Below are 16,153 nucleotides of genomic sequence, written 5' to 3' on the forward strand. Positions count from 1 at the left end.
TCATGTTACAAATATGCCATGTTTTAGTTGATGTACTTGCAATCCTACAAAGAACTTGATTTCTCCAAACATAGACATTTCAAACTTATGTTTCATTTTGTCAACAAAACTTTTGTACAATACTTCCTTTCCTCCAAAAACTATATCATCCACAAATATTTCAGATACAAGAATATCCTTACCTTCTTCTGATTTGATGTACATGTTTATGTTATCATCAGTTCTTTCAAATCCTATTTGCACCAAATACTTGTGAAGTCTCTCATACCAAGCTCTAGGGGCTTGCTTCAATCCATATAGAGCCTTATGCAGTTTACATACCATATTTTTGTTCTTTTCATCAACAAAACCTTCTGGTTGCTCTATGTAGACTTCCTCTTCAAGTATACTATTTAGAAATGCAAACTTTACATCCATCTGATAGACTTTAAATCCTTTGAAGGCTGCATATGCTAGTAAGGTCCTTACTCCTTCCATTCTGGCAACTGGAGCAAAAGTTTCTCCATAATCTAGTCCTTCTTCTTGTGCATATCCTTTGCAGACTAATCTTGCCTTTTTTTTTGTGATTTCACCATTCTCATCTAACTTGTTTCTGAACACCCACTTAGTTCCAATCACATTCTTATCAACTGGTCTTGAGACTAAGGTCCATGTCTTATTCTTCTCAATTTGTTCTATTTCTTCTTTCATAGCATTATACCAGTCATCATCTGCTATGGCTTCACTTACTATTTTTGGTTCCATTTTGCTAAGAAGACATGTTTCATTTTTGAGTCTATTCCTTGTCATTGGTCTTGCCTCTTTATTTCCAATAATTTTATCCGTAGGCTGATGCCTTTTCACATACTTCACTAATAAAGGTTCTTTCCTTGTTTTCATGTTGTCTCTTTCAGAATCTGTATCCTTGTGCATATTTTCATCAAGTATTTGTTCATTTTCTTCTTGTTGGTTGTTCTTAGAATCTAAATGAACATTTTATGTATTCTATAGCTTGGCTTCTAAATGTGTCTATTGTTCAGCATTCATTGTCTATGACTTGATAGATACTGGATTCTGTTGTTGATTGTCATTCTGAGTTGCAACCCCACCATCATTAGGTATACCTTCATAAAAGTATACAAAGGTCTTGTATTCTTCTGCTTTCTTGGTGTTCTCAAAACTTTGAACTTCTACAAGCTTATCAAATTTCACATTTTTTTTTTCTACTACTTTGTTAGTGTTACCATTCAAGCACTTATAAGCTTTGCTTCTAGTAGAATAACTAAGAAATGTGCCTTCCTCACTCTTTGCATCAAACTTTCCATTCCTAGACTCTTTATATATATAGCATTTGCATCCAAATATTTTGAAATTTTTTATATTAGGAGAATGCCCATACCATAATTCAAAATGTGTTGCATTTGTACCTTTCTTGAATTGAACTCTGTTGAGTGTGTAGACTGCAATGCTTATAGCTTCTTTCCAGTATTTGAGTGCAACATTTTTCTCCATCATTAAGGTCCTGGCACAGTCAATAACTGATCTACTCCTTCTCTTTGCTATACCATTCTGAGGTGGAGTTTTGGGTACTGATGTCTGCCTTTTAATTCCTCTTTCATTGCAGAACTCTTCAAATTCTCTTGATGTGAATTCACCTCCTCTATTAGATCTAAGACATTTTAGGTTCTTTCCAGTTTCTTTCTCAACTCTGGCCAAGTACCATTTGAACATTTGGAATGCATCTGATTTTTGTTTCAGGAACATGACTGTCATCATCCTTGAATAGTCATTTACAAATAGCATTATGTATCTATCACCTTTGTAGCTTTGTACTTCAATAGGACCACACAAGTCAATATGAACTAGCTCTAATACTTCATTATAAGTATAAGTCTTGCTTTTGAAAGTTGACTTGGTCATCTTCCCTAGTTGGCATTGTTTGCACATTATGTTATCAGGTTTCTTCAACTTTGGTAGTCTTCTGACTTTCTTCATTTTGCTGATGCTTATCAGATTTTCAAAATTTACATGACATAGCCTCTTATGCCATAACCATACATCATCAGTTTGAACAATAATATAAGAAGCATCTTCCATGTCAAGGTAAAACAAGTTACTCCTAGTCTATTCACCTTTTCCTATTAGACTTCCTTGAGAATCATAAATCTTGGCAATTCCTTTTTCAAATTCAACCTTACATTCTATGTTGCCTAACTACGAGACACTTAACAAGTTATAATTTAGCCTTCAACATAGTATGCATTATTACATTATATCTTTTTAGTAAGCTTGATACTACCTTTCCCTTTGATCTGACATGGTGCATTATTACCAAATCTAACACTATTTCTTTCATATTGAACAAATGTAATGAACTTACCTTTGTCTCCAATCATGTTATGAGAGCATCAGCTATCTATGATCCATCTATTATTTTTGTTCATGTAGGTTACCAAAGCAATTGCTTCATCTTCATCTAATTCATCTTTCATAGCCACATAGACTACTTCATCATCATTCTCATCAGAGTCTTCTTCAAAAATATAGCATCTTCTGCCTTTACCTTTGTAGTCCTTGTTGTCCTCTTTCTTGTTCTTGAAGTTGCCTCCATCCTTGTAATTTTTCTTTTGTGTGCATCTGGCTACAATGTGACCAACTTCATTACAATTGAAACAAATGATTGTAGTTTACCTTTGAATTTTCCTCTTCCTCTGTGAAATCTTCTTTCTAGTAATGCCTCCAATTGGTCCACATCATCTTCATCAGTGATGTTATCACTAGATACATACTTTCCTTTTCCATTCTTTTTCTGTGTTTGAACCTCCTTGTTGTCTTTCATTGTCATCTTAGCTTTGAATGCAGATTCAAAATTTTTTGGCTTGTAGTTTTCAAAGTTGGATAGCTCAAAGGCAGTGAGTCTTCCAATTATTCCTTCAAATGTCACTGTGTTGCTTGGTATAGACCTTAGCTCTTGGATGGTTGATACTCTTATAGCATAGATGGGAAGCAAAGTTCTCAAGTATTTGCTACATACTATTTCTTCTGCTAACTGTCCTCTTAGGGTTCTTATGGCACTGACTACTTCCTTCATTCTTGCACCGTATTGAGCAACATTCTCTCCTTCTTCCATTTTCATATCATCAAATTTTCCTCTTTTGGCTCTCTTGACATTATCATCTCCTCCATAGATTCTGGATAATGTATTCCACTTTTGATGTGAAGTATCACATCCTTTGATGTCATCATACTTGGCATAGCTTAGTGCTAAAGCAATATCTAACATTGCTTGATTGTGTTCCTTCTTCTTGTCCATGTCATATGTAGTGAGGGGTCTTGCAGGGTCTACATGGTCAACTATGATTGAGGTCTGTGCATAGTCACCTATTGATCTGAGGTGTAGCTTCATCAGACTTTGCCATGCAACAAAGTTGTCTTTGTTTAGCTTGGGAACTTCTCTCTTCGACATCTTGATCTTCCTGCTACTAGTACCTTGAAACAAATCAGCAATGTTCTCTGATACCAATTGTTAAAATTCTTTAGAATAACTGAGAGGGGGGGTGAATCAGTTATCCAAGGTACAATGATGTCCAATAAAACTTTTTCTACAAATCCTTAATGGCACATAACTGAAATTATCATGCATGCAATTGAACAGTAAACAATCATGAAAAGTAAACATGCATCACACCATAACACTAATGATTTGATATCCCAAAAACTCTCTAGGAATAAGAAGGTAAAAGTGGAGTGGGGATGATACCCACAAAATAACTGTGCAATTGATTTCAACCACTTCTGATGGTTTGCCCTATTTAAGGCATGCCTTGTTAAAGGCTACATCACATTGTTAAATGTGACCTTGTTAAAGGATTTAAGAACATTCAACTTGAAATGTCACCCTGTTAAAGGATTTACATAGATCTGTTAGCCTCACCCAAGTCCATGGGATTTTGAGTCACCTTCTCAAAAGAATCTTTCATCCCTCTCTAAGGATCTCCTATCCTCCTTCTAAGGTTCTCTTTACCCTTCTCTTAAGGATCTCTTTATCCTTCTCTTAAGGATTTCTTTGTCCTTCTCCTAGGGATCTCTTTATCCTTTTCTTGAGGCTTATCCACCTAGCTGTTAAGCTAACCTAGCAATGTAGGGTTTCAATATCCAATAAAATGGTAAGAAATTATTAGAAGAGTTTTGACCTGATATAGATTTGCAACCCTCACTGTGTAGATTTTAGATCACTTCTTCAATTTTCTTCTTTGCTTGGCTTTCCTCCTTTGTAGTGCAGACAGCTTGTTCACCCTTCAAGATCTGTCTCCTTGAGTTCTTCCACTCATTATGCCAATGCTCTCTCTAGTCACTCGATCAATTCAGATTCTTGATGCTCTGTTCTTACTCCTTTTGGCCTCTTCGCATGATTACACTTATGACCAACTTCTTCTTATGCATGTGCATTTGATCTTTGACCTGTAACTCCTTATAAAGAAGTTTTGTTCTTGATTTCCCGCTCAAATTTCCCTTTCCAATTTTAGGGTTTCAATGGATTAGGTAGGATACAATGTATCTATCCCATATGTTGTTTCTATCTAGAAACTTCATGATAAATCTATTAGCATTCACCAAAAAACATTTTACATAGTGTTTTGTGCCACCAACTCATCATTCTTATCTTCTATCTGGTTCACAAAATTCTAGATAACTACCATGTCAGCTTAGATCTGGCGAATCTTCAACTTTTCAAAATATTGTAGCAACTCGGCATCATTGATTTACTGATGCTTGGCACCTTTTGTGTTACTTGGCATTTATTGTTATTTACTAGTGCTTGACACTTGAAGAAATTCTGTGAAACTCGGCTCTTGAAATTCACTCAGCACTTCAATATCACTCGGCACTTGAAGACTTACTTGACACCTATTATCTTTTTTGCTACTCGGCACCTGAAGACTGCTCAGCTTCAACTGAGAATCTGTTTGACACTAAACTAGAACTTAGTTAATCCTTACATCTTTGATATGTTTTAGTGTGTCCACCCTCTATGTCCTAGAGTATGTCATCAATACACTATTTCATCAATGACTTAGTTGATCCTTATACTTCATTACAACATCATAACTTCAACCTTTCTCTAGGTACTCTAGTTACATCTTATTGATTGCCACCTCCTTATCAATCAACCAATTGATAGTATTTGGATCACTAAAGCAATTGTCATTCTTGCAAATAGCAAGTTTGACATCAATGATAGAACAATGATTGAAACATTCTTTACCAATTCTATTTCTCTTCATTCATGATCTTTTCAATCATTTCCAACAAAATGTGAATCAATGTATAGAACTCTCTAAGATCTTTCTGTTGACTACTCAAAGTCCAAAATCTAACTCTTTGTGCCCAAGTTATGCACTAATCTGTGTTCTAGATAAAAAATGTCTGACTTATGGGTTTTAAAAACTTGACAAAGTATCAAAATCACACAACCCAACCTACACCAAGTTGTAGTGCTCTGAATTAGCTCTTGAATGCTTGTGAGAAGTCTAAAATTTGATATCCTAAGAGAAAGTTAGCATTGTTTTACTATGACAATCTTTTTACCATTTTCAGTGCAAAAATTTTGATAGGATTAAATTTGATGGCAATCACGGGCTAAAACAAAAAACTATATCATTTCCTCTGAACATGGCCAAAATAGGGCATATTATATATCAAAATTTATAGAAACATCAACCCGGATCTAATGGTGAGGTCTGTTGTTATCCAAGAGGTCATTTATGCAAGCTACACCCTAAAATCCTCATTTGAATTAAACATTCAAGAAATCCTTCTGAGAAAAAGTTTCACATGCCCAAATCTTTTAATATCCCATCATAACAATAAACCCAATACTTTCATATCTACAATAAATCACTCATATATCTTGCCCTTTATTTTATCCTCTCATGCATTCTCATGGATTCAATCTAGGGTTACAACAACAAAACTATAGCGCTTATACCACTTGTAAGGAAACTCGACAATAAAGAATATAACCGTGTCCACATAACCCATAATAGATCTGAAATAAATATAGAATTAAAATCCACATGCAAAAGAATAGACAACATACCCACAAAATGTGACACAAGATATACCCTGGGAAACCCTCATTGAGGGAAAAACCTAGCCTCCAAAAGCATCTATCATCATGTATTATTCAACAAAAACACCATTGCAATACAACCATGGAAGCCTTCAAAGCCATATCCAAAATCAAGTAATCCATGTGAACAAGCATGAATCCACACATCCCATGCCATGCTTCCAACCTTCACAAATGCTCTGTTGGCTAACCTGTCAAGCCTTGTCCCGCTTGACTCTTGCCTTTTGTCTTCTCCTTGTCACACCAACAACTACCCTTGTGACTACTTATATAGTAGCAAGTCCCACAAAACCACCAAGTGGCATTACATAAACCATGTGTTACCTAACTCACTAACCCAACATTCAATATTAGGCATTTAATTCTTTTTTGCAAGATTAAATAATTACATAAAATATTATCACAATGTTACAATACAACTCATCAAGAATATTTCATGGGAAATTTTACATGTTGCACACCCATCTAGGTGGAACATTACATAATAAAATAAAATAATACAATATAGTAATATTATGCAATGTGTGCAACACCCATTATCTCAACATAAAGTCTATAGATTTTCACAAAATTATTTTGGAATAGATCATTTCCAAAAAGCCAACTAATGCTCCAAAAGTGTATTGAAAGCTATAGTCTCCTGCCTTAATGATAAAGACTTAAAAGCCCCAAAAAATGATTACACATTTACTAATAGCCAACCACATATGTACTCACAGTTGATTTTTTTACTTTCTTTGTTGTTGATTGGTCCATTTGTGTAAAACATACTATTTATTTGGTTAGCAACTATTAGGGGTTGAACATAATAGGTTTTGGGTGAACATTTTAAAATGACACTTTTAGAACACCTTCCACTCCATGAGTTCTATAGTAAATGTGGAAAATTTGAAATGTTTCTTTAAGATCTTCAATCAAATACAAAGATTCAACATAAAAAAAAGAAAATTTTGATGTACATTATGAGTTTTAGGTGCCTGAAGTTAGCCTAGGCACCTAGTGGGTCTTTTTGTCACTTAGGTTTGCACCCTTGTCCAAGGCCTATGTGTAAGGACAACCTAGTGAAACAATGGAAACAACCTCCAAGCTGTGGGACTTGAACTGTGAGGTTGATTCTTCGGAGAAGGCCGGCTTCCTCTTACTGTCAAGGCACACCTAACTACTCTCAGAAGGAAAAGGGGAAGAAGGAGATGGAGAAAACAACTCTACCCTACCTAAACTATGGAGGTGATGCACCAAAATAGAGTGTTCAGACCCATTTTTGCCCATATATGCACTATAAAATTGAGATAACATTCAAGAGACATACACATCCAGATTTATGTCAATCAATAACCACATACAGATCAGGAAACCAAACTGAATAACTCAAGGAAAAGGATTTCACTTATATATTATCCAATAGGCCGAAAATAGATATAGCATGCAAGCCACAGATCTCAACAATACACCAATGAGAGGCAAGATGGATGCACATGCGCATTGATGGTTGAAGGAGATGATACAAAATGTTATATGGAATTTTATATTGCAGAATCAGAAAGAGTCCACCTTGACAAAATATACAAAAATTGCCTTTATAGTTCAGGCATAACTGATATTTTTTACTCTGCAATTACTATCCAACCACTGCCATAAGTTTTGCATTGAAATCTAATCTGGAAATCTGATTGCGGCATGGCTCTGAGGTACAAAATCAAGTATTCGACTAAAAGAAATGCCTCGAGTAGACAGAAATGGCACCAATGAATGATCCCAACACAGTAGATAGATCTGCAACAGTGATGGAAGGTCCTTCTGCACCCTACATTCATTTCTATACGTCAGCTGGGCCACGCGGGCCAATCATTTTCTTCCATTCTGCCACCCTGGGAACTTTTACTCACTTACGCGTTGACCATGCCTTAAGTTTGACTAGGCGCTATGTCTCTATGGAGATATCGAGGGCGATATCCCATAGCGAGATAGCACCCAAGTGTTTCCTCATAAAACTGCGCCACCTCCAAAATTGCTAACACTAACTGTGACAGTTACACTAACTGCCAGCCACCAACCGTCAATCTTGACCAAGCCAGTGAGACATGTGTCATCAGGGCACTATGTTGCCAATGTTATCTCTCGAGCAGTTTCTCATAGCACGATGGCGCTTGCCCTTGATCTCTGCAGATCTGATGGTGGAGGACTTAACCTTTGACTGCACTGGCCGCATTGAAGATCTGGTCCCACGACATGTCTGTGTTCTGACTTGGCATATGTGGCAGTTCCTCATTGGCCTAATGAAGCACCACCCTAGTAGACTCAAGACTTGACCCCACGGAGCGGCCACGTGTCAACCAGGTGCCATGTCGCTATGAGAAAATTGAGGCCAAATCTCCATAGTGCCATAGTGCCCAACTGATGACATGTCCTTCTGTCGCAAATGTGTCTCCATCTGATTGGCTGTCGTAGCACTGGGCTTCCTACCGTACATGCAAAGTACCTATTGGGACCCGTCGTGCCATGGTTACTCGCCGCGGTGGATTTTTCCATTTGGGCGCTATGTCGCCATCGAAAAACTCATTAATTTTTCGATGGTGCCATGGTGCCCACTAACTTTTTGACCTCCTGGGCCCACTGACACGTCTTTGCTTGGCGTAACATCTCCTGCTGCCATGAACTTTGCCTACCAAAAACACTGATCCACTGAAAAAGCACCTCCAGCTGGGTGGGCGCTATGTCGATAACGAAAAACACGCGAGTTTTTCGTTAGCGCCATGGCACCCGACCGCCTTTTGAACTTTTCGGCCCTTGAAAAATGTTTGCCCAGCCCGCAGTAAAACTGACCGCTCGTCGTAAGACAATTTTGTCGGGTGCTATGTCGCTATGAAGGTTTCCCGACCAACACGCGATAGCGACATAGCGCCTACGGTGCCATAGAACTTTTTTCGACCTGCCGAACACTGGACCCACCATGGCAACGTGTCGTCAGGGTGCCATCTTGCTATCATAAATATCATGCATCTTTTCTATAGCGTGACGGCACCAACCGTTGATCTGAACTAATCTGATGGTGGAGAACTTACAGGTCACAAAAATATATTATAAGGTTTAAAAATTTGGTAATTTTAATATCTCCATGGGTATTTGAACATTAATAATTTGGGGAGGTGACCGTTGAGCGGGGTAACATTTGAATTTTGAAATTTGGCAGGGGCAAAAAATTTGGTAACAGGTCTCTTCCCCTAATTTCTTGAACACATAATTGGAAAATAGCTTTTCCAAGTGCATATATGTGTGTGGAGTACCCTTACACCTTTTTTTTTTTTCTCTTATGAAGATGAAGAAAGAATTTTTTTTCAATAAAATTACAAATCATTACTCTAAATATTTTCTTGACATAGTCTACATAATGAAGAACTAAAATAAATACAACTTTATACAAAGTAGCAAAGTTTAAATCCTTGGAAGAGGTAAGGATTAAGTAAAATAATAAAAATGCTGCTAAGGGTTAAAAAATATTTAGTTTTTTTGTGCATTTATCAATTTTTTTTTCCTTGTAGATGATTTAAAATAAGTGATTTAACATAAGAAATATTAACAATTATTATAGGTATAAGATGGTTTTATTAATTGTATCTTTATGTGAAATGAGTATGTCAACGAGATTTGAAAGAGAGAAAATTTGTGATCTACTTTTCATTTACATTTGTGAAAACATTTTTTATGCAACAAAGTCTTTAATGGAGGAGTGATAGTTTTAATTGAACTATAAATCATAAACACAAAGCAATCCAAGTTCGATTAAAACAAAACCTTTAAACCAAGAAGATAATAAAGCATGATTATGTTTCATTTTTTAACTATCAATGTTTCAAATTATACACAATGATCCATCATCAAGATGAAAGAATGCCAAGATCTAAATGATGTAAATGATAACCATCATACTCAATGATCCATCATCTAAAACATTGATGGACAATCAATCTCCTAGATAAACATTTTTCATATGTCATGGATTGTGGAGGTCTGGTTACTTTAAGATAATAAAGCTTCATGAAAAAGTGGATTTTTTTTTTATTTTTTATTTTTAATTTTGTGTGTGTGTGTGTGTGTGTGTGTGTGTGTGTGTGTGAGTGTGTGTGTGTGTGTGTGTGTGTGTGTGAGAGAGAGAGAGAGAGAGAGAGAGAGAGAGAGAGAGAGAGAGAGAAAGAGAGAGAGAGAGAGAATTTAAAAATCATATAATAACATTAAAAACATATAACACTACTAAGACATTTCTAAGTACATCTTTACTTTAAGATAATAAAACTTCATTAAATCATATAATAGTATTGAAAAAATATAACACTACTAAGACATTTCCAAGTGCATCCTTTAATATATTTATGAAACTATCTAGTTTGTTGGTATAAAGTTGAATGAGACACCTTCCCTTGATTAGAGGTGGTGTGTCGAGTACCCCAATGTGTATGGAGAGATTGGGAATGGAAGACATAAAAATATAAACTAAGAAAAAATGAGAAAAGAAGATATAATTATGATAAAGATATATATATATATATACAGAGAGAGATAGAGAGAGAGAGAGAGAGAGAGAGAGAGAGAGAGAGAGAGAGAGAGAGAGAGAGAGAGAGAGAGAGAGAGATGGAAATGTAGGTAGAGATAATAGGATAAAGATAGAGATAGAGGGATGGATGGGGGAATAAATATGGAGAGATGATTATAGAGTGAGAAAATGGGAGTAAACTAGATAAAGAGATATAGATATATATCAAGAGGTTAAGACAAAAATAGAGAGGGACAGACAAATAATGAGACAAATACTTAGTTGACCTTCCATAATGGGACAAATAGTAATCATATAAAAAAACTAACATTTAAGAACTAAATTATATTAATTCTTAACTAAATATAACCATTTTATGAACTTTCACTAAATTTTAAATTCTTCTAAATTGATGCCATTTATTCTTGAAAGAGAAGTCACAAGTTCAAATCCACCTGGGGGGTAGGGTATATACACCTCATTTGTCGCACCAAGTGCCTCTCAAAAAAGAGTATGAGGTAGTCCCATATCACTATCACTATAAGAATACTTTCAACACTTGAGTTTTAACTTTGAGAATTCACCCTATGGAAGGAATCCCTGGATTGTCCTAATTTTTTATTTGATTTTTATTGCTAAAGATGATTTTGTAAACTCTAACTTGTGAAGAAGACAATCACTAGTGCATTTTGGCAAATATGTTACTATGTGACTAAAAAATTGAGTCACAATACTGAATTTTTTAGTCATGTGACTAAAACTGATCACATTCTACCATTTCTTTAAAATTTATAGGTATTGGTGGCTAAATAAGTGACTATTTTGGTCATGAGGTAAATTCATAAGATCAACCAAATAGAAATGACAAAATAGACTACCAAATAAATAACTAAGTGACTAGATAATTAATTGCTAATAATTAGTCACCTAAATGCAAGTGACTAAATAGACCACCAAATAAATGACTAAGTGACTCCTTTATAATAGTATTTAATAATTCTTCCTCTTCAATAGTTGTATTTTGTGAGTGATTCATCTACACATGTCTCGTGTCATACTTTCTAGGTGATTTAAAAATTGATCCTTATACAACATTTAGAAATAATGTCATAGCTAATAGTTACAATCAAATTAATTTGTAGTCATGGTCTACTATTTTGAAGTGGCTTCTCATTCTTTGAAAAAACTCCACATTGACTTATGTGTCTATCAATTTGTATTTTAATTTATTATATATTTTATTGTTTATATTAACTCTATATAACAACTATTAGATAAAAATTATATTTATATAAAATAATAATAATGTTGAACTGTAACATTTGTTATGAAAAATAAACATGTCACTTAAATTTTGTAAATTGAAAGAAATAAAGGCTCTAATCATATTTAAGAAAGTAATTGATAATTGCAAGATATTAAGTGAATCTACTTAAGAATATTTAAATAATTAGAATGTTGTATTATGTTGATAAGATACCTTACAATATTCACTATTATACAAAAGTGTGTTTTAAGATCTTTATAACATTTTTTTATATATTAATTATTTAAGTTATTTTAATTATTATAAATGAAAATAGAAACACTATTATTATTGTTATCTAAAATTATAACTTACGAAAATCATCATGTTCATTTAGGCAGTAAGTAGTAATCATTCATTTTCATTTGGGTAGTAATGGGAATAGGGAGAAAGGATGCATAGAAATACATTTTTCTCCTCCTCTTTACATGATCTTCTAGCATACAATGAGGGAAGGAGGGGGAAAATAAAGAAATTTCTATGGTGGATGACTTTCTGTAGTCTAATTGAACCCTTCTAATCACTAGATGTTGAGGTATTCCTTTATATACTGGTTATTTAATTTTGGATTGTATTTTTCTTGCAATCTTCCCATTATAAAATTTCTATTGAATCCATTGTTCACAATCACATCTATAGTATGATTAGTGGTATTAGTTTTAGCAATGTTAATATTACCCATATTATGATATTTTTCAGAAGGGAAAGGTATTGGATACTCATATCAAATCATAGTTTGGAAAGAAGGATGAGGAATTGAAATGCATTGAGAAGCCAATATCCATAGTGTATTCAATCTTCCAATTGACACATAATATAAGTGTAGGTTCTATCAAGATAGATATTATTATATTTTTTTGGGATTTCATACAAATTATAATTTTTTGAATCGCATGTCATTTTACTTCATCACTTATCATTGACTTCTAGATTTTGGATTAATCTTAGCATGAGTGAGAAAAATTCCCAACTATGGGGCAGTAACAGGAAATATGTTGAGAATTGTGTTTCAACCTCACAAGCTTTTTCAAGAAAATTCTAGAATTTGTTTATGGTAGTTTTCCACATGTTTATTAGTTTGAAAAAGGTGTATGAGTTTTTAAAAATGTGTCATGTCCCTAAAACAATATAGGAGGGCTATTTTTAGAGTATAAACAACTCATTATATGACTTTTATGGGGGTCTAAACTAGATGACAAAATTATGGACGAAAATGCTATTCTTGGAGTTACAAATGACAAGTAGGTAACATGTGACATGGTTATTTTTCCCATAGTTTTTGGACCATGGTTTTTTAAGACCAAAAATAGTTTTCAAGTTGTAAATCACTATAAATGGAGGGCTTGGGGAGGTGTTTGAATCATTGAGTTTTGTTTGCAAGACTGGATGCTAGAAGGATTCTCTCCATTTTTGAGTCTGAGAGAAAGTGTATTGTAATATTTTTTATTTGAGAATACATTGTGCGGGTTTTGGAGGGTGGGGTTTCTCTCCCAGAAGGGTTTCCCCATGGTAATCATTGTGTTATGCATTCATTATTATTTTGATTATATTGTTATGTATTTCTTGAGATCTTTGAAATAGTTAGTTGAATTTGCATAGTTATCCTCTCAAAGATTAGTGTAGGAAGTGATTTTGTGCACCTTTGTTTCCTTACAAGTGGTATTAGAGCCTAGCCAATTTTAGTTCTATTTGTTGGGTACAAGGTTTTTTGAGCTGATTAAGGTTTAAGTGGGATCTTGTGCAAAGGTTTCATTTTTGTGTTGCAAGATTGCAAAGATGGCAAGCATATCAAGGAGGATTCATGTAGAGAAGTTTTTTGGCACAAAATTTGAGATCTAGAAGCTAAAGATGGAAGATCTATTGAATTATTGGGATGTATGGGATGCGATTGATGAGAATAAACTAAGGCTTATAGATCCAACTCTAGTTGCACAGTATGATGTGATAGACAGAAAAGCTAAAGGTCTCAGCAGATTGTGTCTTGTAGACTCAATTCTGATTAAAGTCAATGAAGAACCTACCATGAAGAAGATTTGGAAGAAGTTAAGTGAAATCTATCAAGCGAAGTCACTTGTGAACAAGATTTTCTTGAGGAAGAAGTTGTATTCCTTGAACATGGAAAAAGGTGGACAGATTTCTAAGCATCTTGAAAGTTTTAATATGTTGGTAACTCAGTTGACCTTAGTTGGGGTGTCGATTGATAAAGAAGAAAGGTTCCAAGTCTTGCTATGTTCATTGCTTGACTCATGGGATAGCTTTGTCATGCCCATATGGAGCACCTTTGTTATCTTGAAAATGGAGGATATTGTTGGTTCTATGCTTTCTGAGGAGATGAGATGGAAGGTCTCTTTGTATGCCAAAGAGGCTTTGAATGTTTGAGGAAGACCAAAAGGAAGAAGCAAGAATGAAAAGAAGCATGGCCATTCTAAATCCAAGAATAAGGGGAGATTGAAGTCTCCTTGTAAATCCAAGGCAATCTGTTGGAATTGTGGCAAACTTGGACACTTCCAAAAGGACTATAAAGAGGAGAAAAATAAAAAGAAGAAGATGCTAGATTCTGATTCTAAGTTCAAGAAGGAAGATGGAAATGTTTGCATCACATCCTTGGCCACTCATGCAGGTGATAATGCAGGGTTGATAGAATCGAGTACATCTTTTCACATGACTCCTAATAGAAATTGGTTTAGTAAATATGAAAATTTTGATGGTGGTAAGGTGTATTTTAGTGATAAATTAGTTCTTGATATTGTTTGTCATGAAAGTATTCATGTGAAATTTGAATAATTGGAAGATTTGATGGTGTCTTGCATATCCCAGGACTAGTGAGGAATTTTTTATCTATTAGCAAACTAATTGATGCAGGTGTGAAAATGGTGAGAGGTGCTATGGCAATAGCAAGAGGAAGAAAATTGGGTACATTGTACTAAATTGATGTATGCAAAATTGAGTGCAATAGTACTTCTAATAAGACTGTGAAGAGGACTACTTTTTTGGAGAAAGAGAGGGTTTCTCTTTCAATAGATGGTCATGGATTTTTGAGTACACAAGGGTGCTTTATCTACTAAATCAAAGTTACCTATAGAGAAGACTATGTTATGGCACCAAAGACTTTTCCACATAGGTGAGAAGAGTCTACCAACCTTAAAAAATAAATATCTTGTTGATGGGTTAAATGACTACAATCTTGAGTTTGATTTTTGTGAGCATTGTATCTGTGGTAAACAAAACCATGTTTAGTTTTATTAAAGTTCTCATAAGTCCTCATGTATTTTGGATCTAATCTATTGAGATGTATTTGGTTTAGTTGATGTTCCTTATATTGGTAGATCAGTTTATTATGTTTTTTTCATTGATAATTTCACTAGAAGAACATGGGTTTATTTCCTTAGGAGTAAAACTAAAGTTTTCAATAATTTTAAGGAATGTAAAGAAATGGTTGAGTTGTAGACTAGAAAGAAGATAAAGTTTTTGAGAACTAATAATGGTTGTGAATTTTTCTCCAATTATTTCAACACATTCTATAAAGATTGTGGTATTAAGAGAGAGAAGACAACTTCGTATTCTCCACAACAGAATGGAGTTGCGTAAAGAATGAATAGGACCTTGATGGAGAAGGCTAGGAGTATGCTGAGTGGAGCTAGATTGGAACAAAAGTTCAAGGCTAATGCTGTAACCATTGTCTACTACTTGATAAATGAGTCTCCTACATTAGCTCTTGTTGATAAGACACCAATAGAAGCATGGTAAGGCCACAAGCTTTCCCTTAGACATTTGAGATATTTTGTTTGTGAGGCATATGATCATGTGCCAAAGAAGATTAGAGAAACTAAGTGTTCCTCTATTATAGTGAAGCTAGAAAGGATTGAAGAAAAGAAGGACGTGATTCAACTTCCTGCTAGACCTAAGAAAGTTCAATCAAGGCCCTTAGAAAGACAAGATGTTGAAGAGATCTCTACAATTTCTAAATCATTAGAGGAATTGGGAGAACCTAATCATGAACCTAAACCAAATCTTATTTGAAGGTCTAGTAGATAGAGGAAAGCACCAAAAAGGTATGGATATTCTCTTGATGATTGGAGGTGTATATTTTCTTTGAATGCTAATATTGATGAACTAAAATCTGTAGAAGAGGCTCTTGGTGTGAATGATTCAAAGTCTTGGAAAATTTGCATGGAAGAAGAGATGACAACTCTTAAGAAGAATGAAA

Source organism: Cupressus sempervirens, chromosome 5, assembly GCF_028749045.1.
Source record: "Cupressus sempervirens isolate cs-2001-9-10 chromosome 5, ASM2874904v1, whole genome shotgun sequence".
Taxonomy (NCBI): domain Eukaryota; kingdom Viridiplantae; phylum Streptophyta; class Pinopsida; order Cupressales; family Cupressaceae; genus Cupressus; species Cupressus sempervirens.